Genomic DNA, 7,931 nt, shown 5'->3' with positions numbered 1-7,931 from the left:
TCTACTTGGTGTTTTATTATAGAACTCCTAGCGTGCCTGAAGATCCTTTTCTAAAACTTTAGATGTAAGAGAATGTAAATGGTATTGTATTAAGGGAGGAGACCACCCCTCATATTGTCTTATGCCCAATTTCTGCCTCCAAAGAAAGAAGAATTAAAAATTAAAAGGCAGAAATGAAATCCACAGGCAGACATCCTGGCGCCGCTCCCTGGGCCTGGTAGTTTAAGGTGGACCCCTGACCTAATTGGTTCTGTTATCTGTAGATTACAGACATTGTATAGAAATGCACTGTGAAAATCCCTATCTTGTTTTGTTCTCATCTAATTACCAGTGCATTCAGCCCCCAGTCACGTACCCCCTGCTTGCTCAATCGATCACAAACCTCTCACATGCACCCCCTTAGAGTTGTGAGCCCTTAAAAGGGACAGGAATTGCTCACTCGGGGACTTGGCTCTTGAGACAGGAGTCTTACTGATGCCCCCGGCCGAATAAACCCCTTCCTTCTTTAACTCAGTGTCTGAGGAGTTTTGTCTGTGGCTCGTCCTGCTGCAGAGTATGAGATGAGGCTGGATGAGAACTGATACTTGTAAATATACTTTTTAGACTAAATCTCTGGTTGTCACTTGTTTTCTTATTTAACTCATAAAAAAACACATTGGGTGGAGGGTGGGAGTAGGAAGGAAATTTATGTCTTCTAATTGTATGTCATTGTTTCATATCAAGACAGAACATAACAGTATCCCTGGCCTTGGACCTAGAGAAGGAAACACATTTTGCTATCTGCTGTATGCCAGAGGTCCTAAACACCTGGAGGGATTACTGCAGCACAGATTTGCTGAGTGCTACTCCGGAGTTTCTGATTTATCAGGTCCAGGGTGGGATCTGAGAATTTGCGTTCTCAGGTGCTGCTGGTGCTGCTAATCCAGAGACTACACCTTTGAGTGCCACTCTTGTCTACTAACTGTAAATTGTAGAACTCCAGAAAAAAGCTTAGTTTGGTCTGGGATAAGAAGCACACAGGTTATGGAGCAAATGAGGAAAGATTCAACCCTTGATCCCAGCCTACTCTGGAATTCAGGTAACAAGCAATACACTGTGACATAACACAATGCTTGGTTTTCATGATTCCAAATAATAGCCAAGTATCAAGTGAGAAATTCAGTATCATTTGCAAGGCTTAGAGAGGCCAGGTGATTCTCAAAAAATGGGCCTTGTATTTGTTTTAAACCGGTAAAGAACTTTGAGTGCTTATTACATTGAAACCTTTGTGTTTTTATTTTATTTTATTTTATTTTTTGAGGTGGAGTCTTGCTCTGTCACCCAGACTGGAGTTCAGCGGCATGATCTTGGCTCACTGCAACCTCCGCCTCCCAGGTTCAAGTAATTCTCCTGCCTCAGCCTCCTGAGTGACTGGGATTACAGGCACCCACCACCACGCCTGGCTAGTTTTTGTATTTTTAGTAGAGACAGTGTTTCACCATGTTGGCCAGGCTGGTCCTGAACTCCTGACCTCAGGTGATCCACCCACCTTGGCCTCCCAAAGTGCTGGGATTACAGGTGTGAGCCACTGCACCAGACCCAAAAGCTTTGTGTTTTTAAAGATATTAGATATGTTTCTTGTTTTAAAAATATCTTAACAATAATGTAGGAAAATAAGAGAAATATTTTTCCAAAAAAGGGAAATCATTGTGATTATTTTATCTTATTGGAATATTGAATAATATAGTCTGCTTCATTAATCATCAAGCATGCTATGGATTTTTCAATTTTATAGGATTTGTATCTCCATTGAGCTAATACTGGTAATTCTTGTACTCCATTTGAAGGTGAAAAATATAGGCCAAACTCATAGACCTTGCATAGAAGCTGGATAATAAAGACAGCTCTGGAGGATCACATACACACACACAGACACACATATATATAAAGCATACACACATATGTTTTTTGAAGGGGTGGCCTGTCCCTCCACACCTGTGGTTGCTTCTCGTTAGGTGGAATGAGAGACTTGAGAAAAGGAAATAATACACAGAGACAAAGTATAGAGAAAGAAAAGCGGGACCCAGGGGACCGGCGCTTAGCTTACAGAGGACCCACACCGGCACCGGCCTCTGAGTTCCCTTAGTATTTATTGATAATTATCTTTACCATCAAAAAGATAAGGGAGTGGCTGGAAAATAGGGTCATTGTAGGGAGGAAATCAGCAGTAAGACATATGAACAAAAATCCTTGTAACATGAATAAAATTAAAGGAAAATGCTGTGCCTTGAGATGCATATGCGAACATCTCCATAAACCTTTTAGCAGTATTGCTCCAGCAAGCCCCACCTTATTCCTAAAGGCGGTTTTCTCCTTGCTTAGTAAACAAACCATTGTCCAGGGAGGGGCAGGAGACAAATGTTTTTCTCTTTTTTGAGATTTAAGAGAATGGTGATGACCTTTAACCACAAGCAGCCTTTAGGCACTTGTTTAACAAAGCACATTCTGCACAGCCCAAAATCCTTTTAACCTTAAGTCACCTTTGCACATGTCTCTTGCAAGGACAAAGTTGGAGGTAAGGTCACAGATTAACAGCATCTCAAATACAGAGCCAAATGGAGTCTCTTATGTCTACTTCCTTCTATATAGACACAGTAACAGGCTGATCTCTTTCTTTTCTCCACATTTTTTAAAGTTTTAAAGCTTTTAAAGCAGAAGCTGGCCCCTTCCCTCTCCTAGAGTGGGTGGGGACAGCGGTTTCATGGTCAGCTTTCCTTGTGATACCACAGGTCCTTCTGGACATGCTGCTGCCTGGCCGCACCTCCTTTTGCTTTCATCTTTCTCATTGACCAATGGGCTTGGATCATTAAGGCCACACCCCTATTCTGCATTCTAGTAGGGCCCTGGTTACACCTCCTCTGGCTCAGTCACACAGCTACCTGGTAGGTGACTGGAGGCATTTGGCAGTCATTGCTGGGATTTTGCTGATGTGGCACCAACCCTGCCTCCCTTCCCACCTCATGATGGCTGAAGAAACTCGACAGAGCAAATTGGCTGCAGCCAAGAAAAAGGTAAAACACCAGGTTGTGGTCCCCCAACCCAGCCACAAATCCCCTCCAATGGCAAGACCGCTACCAGAGTCCATACCACTCCTGAGGCACACCAGGCTGGGTCCCCCAAACCTGGCACCTCTGGGTTCCCCCCACCAAAGTCTTGTCAGTCAGACCTTCCCTTCAGCAAGCAGCCCAAGCCCTTCCCTCATCAGTCACCACTGGGTGATTTTGGCCGGGTGACTTCTGGGGCCCCCTGGTCCACACTCAGCCCTTACCTCCCGCTGCCCAAAGCCCAACCTCCCTAGGTTCTTTGGGCTCAGGTCTCCAAGGACCTGGGTCCCTCAGCCCAAGCCCCTGCCCTCGCCAGTCACCCTGGGTAACTTTGGGCTGGTGACATCTGGGGCTCCCTGCTGCAGTCTCTGCCTGTAATCCTGCTGCCTCAATCCCGACCTCCCTGGGCTCTTTGGGCTAGTGTCTCCAAGTACCTGGTTCCTAGCCCTACGTCCCTCTCCCAGACTGTGAATCAGTGACTGCTGATGTGGCTCCTCCCTCCCCAGGAGGAGTGGAATGTAGTGATGTCATAGTCCCCCTAGGAACTGTCATTATTGCTCCAAGACTGGCCTTTGATCTTACAACCTAGTCCCCTAAGTGTTCTCACCCCATTTCTGGCTCCTCTGCTGGAAGCATAAATTTCCAGCCAGAAGGGGAATGGGGACTACGGGACATGGGAGTGAGAGTTTTCAGGCTGCCTTAATCCCTTAACATAGACATTGACAGTGCAAAAAGCCTATACTTCCCCCATGAGCTCAAAACATTAACAGTATCTCTGGGTGGCAATGGGAGAATGGGTCTGGTTTGGTTTTCTCCCAGACTTCTACTCTCCAGAGATACTTTAACATTTTTTTCTGAATTTTTCACCTCATATTCTAATTCTCCATGGTTCTGGAACCAGACTGCCCTTCAGTCAGTGGTCTCTGGAGTGAGAGCTGCTCATCTTCTGTGGAATAGGTCTCGAGAAACTGAACTTGACAGCTTGAATCTTCCTCATATCATCTCAACCTGGGGTACTTTGAGTGTCACAGGATAAATGTGAGACATCTTTCTGAAGCATCAGTTTCCCTTGATTCTCTTGAAAGAGAAAAAATCATTAATGTACTTAGGGATGACAGTCATGTAGGTTTCTAAGAACCTCTCTGAAATGAGACCTCTCTGAAATGAGGCTTAAGTTGTTCTCTTTCTGATAAATTCCCAGCTTTAAGAGAAAGTCTGCCTTCTGCCATGAGGACACATTGATATAAAAGTTTGAGAGGTACTGGTGCACTTCTTAACACTAACAGATGTGTGAGGATGTATGACTCCAAACCACAGAGTGTACAGTTCCTGCCTCCTTAATGTTTACTGTTCTACCTCTGCCTCTGGTTTTGATCCCTGGCAGCTGCCGATTCATGGCAAACCCCAAAGCTTGGAGTCAGAAGACTGAGTTTAAGGTCCAGTATTGCCTTTTATTTTTTAAGCCATGATATCAGTCCCTCTCAGTCACTAACTGATTGCGACAACACTTTGTACAGTTGTTGGTGGCATTAAATCAGATGGTGTATAAAAGTATTTTGTAAAAACTGTAAAGGAGGATATGACTGTAAGGCTTTGTTGTTCTCATGCATATTACTGCTCTTCTTTCCCACAGTTAAGAGTATCAGCAGAGGAACAGCCCTGGTGTTCCAGCAGGAGCCAAGAGAGAAAAGAAAAAAACAGCAGTAACCCTGAGACAACCACTTCTGGTGGTTTCCACTCACCTGGAGATGTGAGTCTTGGCTGGTCAGGCTCCTGGGCACAGGGGGCCCAAGGGGCAGTAGAGGGTAGTTGTTAAGATTGTGGAAGAACTGCCAGGTACTGGTTAAGAATTCTGGGTTTGAATCCTGCTTCTCCATATGCTAGGGATATGATTTAGGGCAAGTCGTTTGAGCTTTCTGGGCCTCTCTTTTCACATCTATAAAATAGAAGTGGTGTTGCTTGACTTCCATTTGTGAAGTTAAAATGTGATTTGTTATTGCTGTTGTTTTTATGTTAATCCCTAGAACATGGCCTGCTGTAAACACCCAGAACACCCAGTAAATGTTGTTGCTGTTTGATTTTCCTCATCCCCAGTCTCAAGAGGAAGCCAGGCCAATGAGAACAGCCACTTGCCATCCAACTGTCCCTTTAGAAGTCACTGAAAGGGCCCCAGGGTGTGGTGAGGAGAGCCCCAGGCACTAGAATTAAGAGAAGATCTAACTGGCCACTAGCTTGCTTGGTGACCACAGAAAAATCACTTCGTCCCCTGGGCCTCAGTTTCCTCCTCTGTAAGATGATACTGGATAAGATCAGTGTCTTTAAAACTTGTTTTTTTAGCTGAAGCCCCCTTTGTTCAAGTTAACCCTTACTCAGAAGTCTGGTTTTTTAAATGGAGGTTGAGGTCTGGAGCTCTACTAGATTCATCACCCACATCCTGGGCCTGAGGAGAGGGGTCCACTGAGTGTATTAAGAGCTGCATTGGTCAGGTGACTCCATTCTGTGACTGCATTTCTCAGGAGACTTTTCCATCTATTCGTTCCTGCCCCTGGCAAGGCAGCAGGTGGCTGTTTGGAAGATGGCACAGGCCATGGTTTTGACCTCTGCTCTTCTTCAACAATTTCATTTCCCTGGACCCACATCTTCCTCCTTTCCTGACTTTCTTGCTTCTCTCTAAGCCACTTCTATCTTTCTTCCCCTGCCTTTGTTTTTACCTTTTCATCTCCTGTAGATTCAGGACATTTTGAAGGTGCTGGTGTCCAACTTTAACCATTCTGATGGGGTAGCGCTCTCCCATTGGACAAGTGAAGGTGAGCTCTGCTGAGACCCCTCTGGCTTGCTTTCTCCAGTTGTGCATGCCCCTGAGGTTTCTCTGGTTTGTGGGATACTTTGTCTCTGGCTTATTTTATATTGCTGCCATTAACCTTCAGCTTGTTTATATCTTGTTCTTCCCCTGCTTGACTGATTGGGTGTTTTCCTTCCCTGCATATTTTATCATCTTGGAGAAAGTGAGACACACCTTAAAGTTTAAAAGTAATTTGGGAGTAACATACAGAGCAGGCGTGTGGGATTTGGGGCATTTTTTTTTTTTTGAGACCGAGTCTCACTCTTGTCACTCAGACTGGAGTGCAGTGGCACAATCTCAGCTTACTGCAATCTCTGCCTCCCGGGTTGAAGCGATTCTCTTGCCTTAGCCTCCTGAGTAGCTGGGATTGCAGGCACCTGCCACCACGCCCAGTTAATCTTGTATTTTTAGTAGAGACAGCGTTTCACCATGTTGGCCAGGCTGGTCTTGAACTCCTGACCTCAAGTGATCCACCCACCTCCACCTCCCAAAGTGCTGGGATTACAGGCATTAGCCATCATGCCTGGCCTGGGACTTGGGATTTTGAATGCCCAGTTTGGTACTCTTAGACTAAGAATGATGGGGAAAAAAAAAAAAAAAAAACAAACAACAAGCAACCTTTAGGTTTTGCCCTAAAGGCAAAGATCAAAAAAAAAAAAAAAAAAACAAACAACAAGCAACCTTTAGGTTTTGCCCTAAAGGCAAAGATCTATAGACCACATAAAAGCGCGTGATTATTTTGAATTAATTCACTTTGGTTTAAGAGTAGGGAACATACGGTTAAGAGAAAATGAGTTCACATTATAGTTAGAAGGACTGAAGCTTTTTTTCAGAGAAACTAACTGTAAAAGATGTGAGGTTAACCAATCAGATGAGTGACCAAGGCCCTAATCTCTGGAAAATCAAACGGACACTTAGCCATATTAATTTAACAACAAAGGCACTTTGCTAAATAAACAGTGGAGAGAATAGTTGAACAAGGGAGGGTGCAGACTGAGGGAATCAGACTCCTCTGAAGGAGGCAAGAGAGAAGTTTGGAACATTCCAAATGTTCAGCTTACGGGGATGTTGGTTCCGAATGGACTCGAAGGTGGAGGAGGTGACATATGAAGTTGGCTGGAAGATTAAAGATGGGTAACATTCATCCATATGGGGAGTCAGGGAGGCAGGGGCCGTCCTTATGAACTCATAGAGCATCTTTCAGGTGCACAAGGAGCCTGGGAGTCAGGGCACGGGGATACATGGGACTTGGAGACAACCTCCTGTGGCTGTGATTTGGCATTTCCTCCGTATCTAACTTGCCTAGGGGCCACCTGCCAAGCCAGAGGATCAGGGCATGAACGGAGGTAGATCCTGCTGGAGATGGACATGGGAAGGGGGACTGACAGAGCACCCTTGGCTGCTGTTAGAGAGTTGTTCAGCCATCACACCTGTTACCCCCAGTAGGTCAGATCTGTCCAGGTGCTGTGACTCACTTTGCCGGCTCAGAAGAGACACTGAACTTTACGGTGGGGAGCACAGGCCTAGAGGTGTCCTGCAGTCGGGTATTTGGCTTATGCTCTTCCAATGGTCCAGTAGTTTGGGGGTCTGTGGCCTGTTTCCCCATGCTCTGAGATTCTGTGCCCAGCCCAGTTCTCTCTGTTCTGGAAACAAAGGCCCAGAAACAAAGAAAAGAAAAAAATCAGCATAACAAGCATTCGCATGTTTATTGCAGCACTGTTCATAATAGCCAAGATTTGAAAATAACCCGTGTTCATCAACAGATGAATGGATAAAGAAAATGTGGTAGATATACACAATAGAGTAGTATTTAACTATTAAAGAAGCATGAGATTCTGTTATTTGTAATGACATGGATGGAACTGGAGATCATTATGTTAAGTGAAATAAGCCAGGCATAGAAAGACAAACATCATATGTTTTCGTTAGTTGTGTGAATTAGAATAATCAAAACAATTGAACTCTCTATGGATACAGAGAGTAAAACAATGATTACCAAAGTTAAG

General features: G+C 44.7%; 1 pseudogene; it reads right to left on the bottom strand.

Moving 5' to 3' along the window:
• The window catches only part of LOC105515891, a 24,425-nt pseudogene extending 16,894 nt beyond the window's left edge, over positions 1–7,531 (bottom strand).
• Between the last annotated feature and the right edge of the window lie 400 nt (positions 7,532–7,931).

This window comes from Colobus angolensis, unplaced genomic scaffold (assembly GCF_000951035.1).
Source record: "Colobus angolensis palliatus isolate OR3802 unplaced genomic scaffold, Cang.pa_1.0 Scaffold27, whole genome shotgun sequence".
Classification (NCBI taxonomy): Eukaryota; Metazoa; Chordata; class Mammalia; order Primates; family Cercopithecidae; genus Colobus; species Colobus angolensis.
This window is presented reverse-complemented; position numbering and strand designations above follow the sequence as displayed.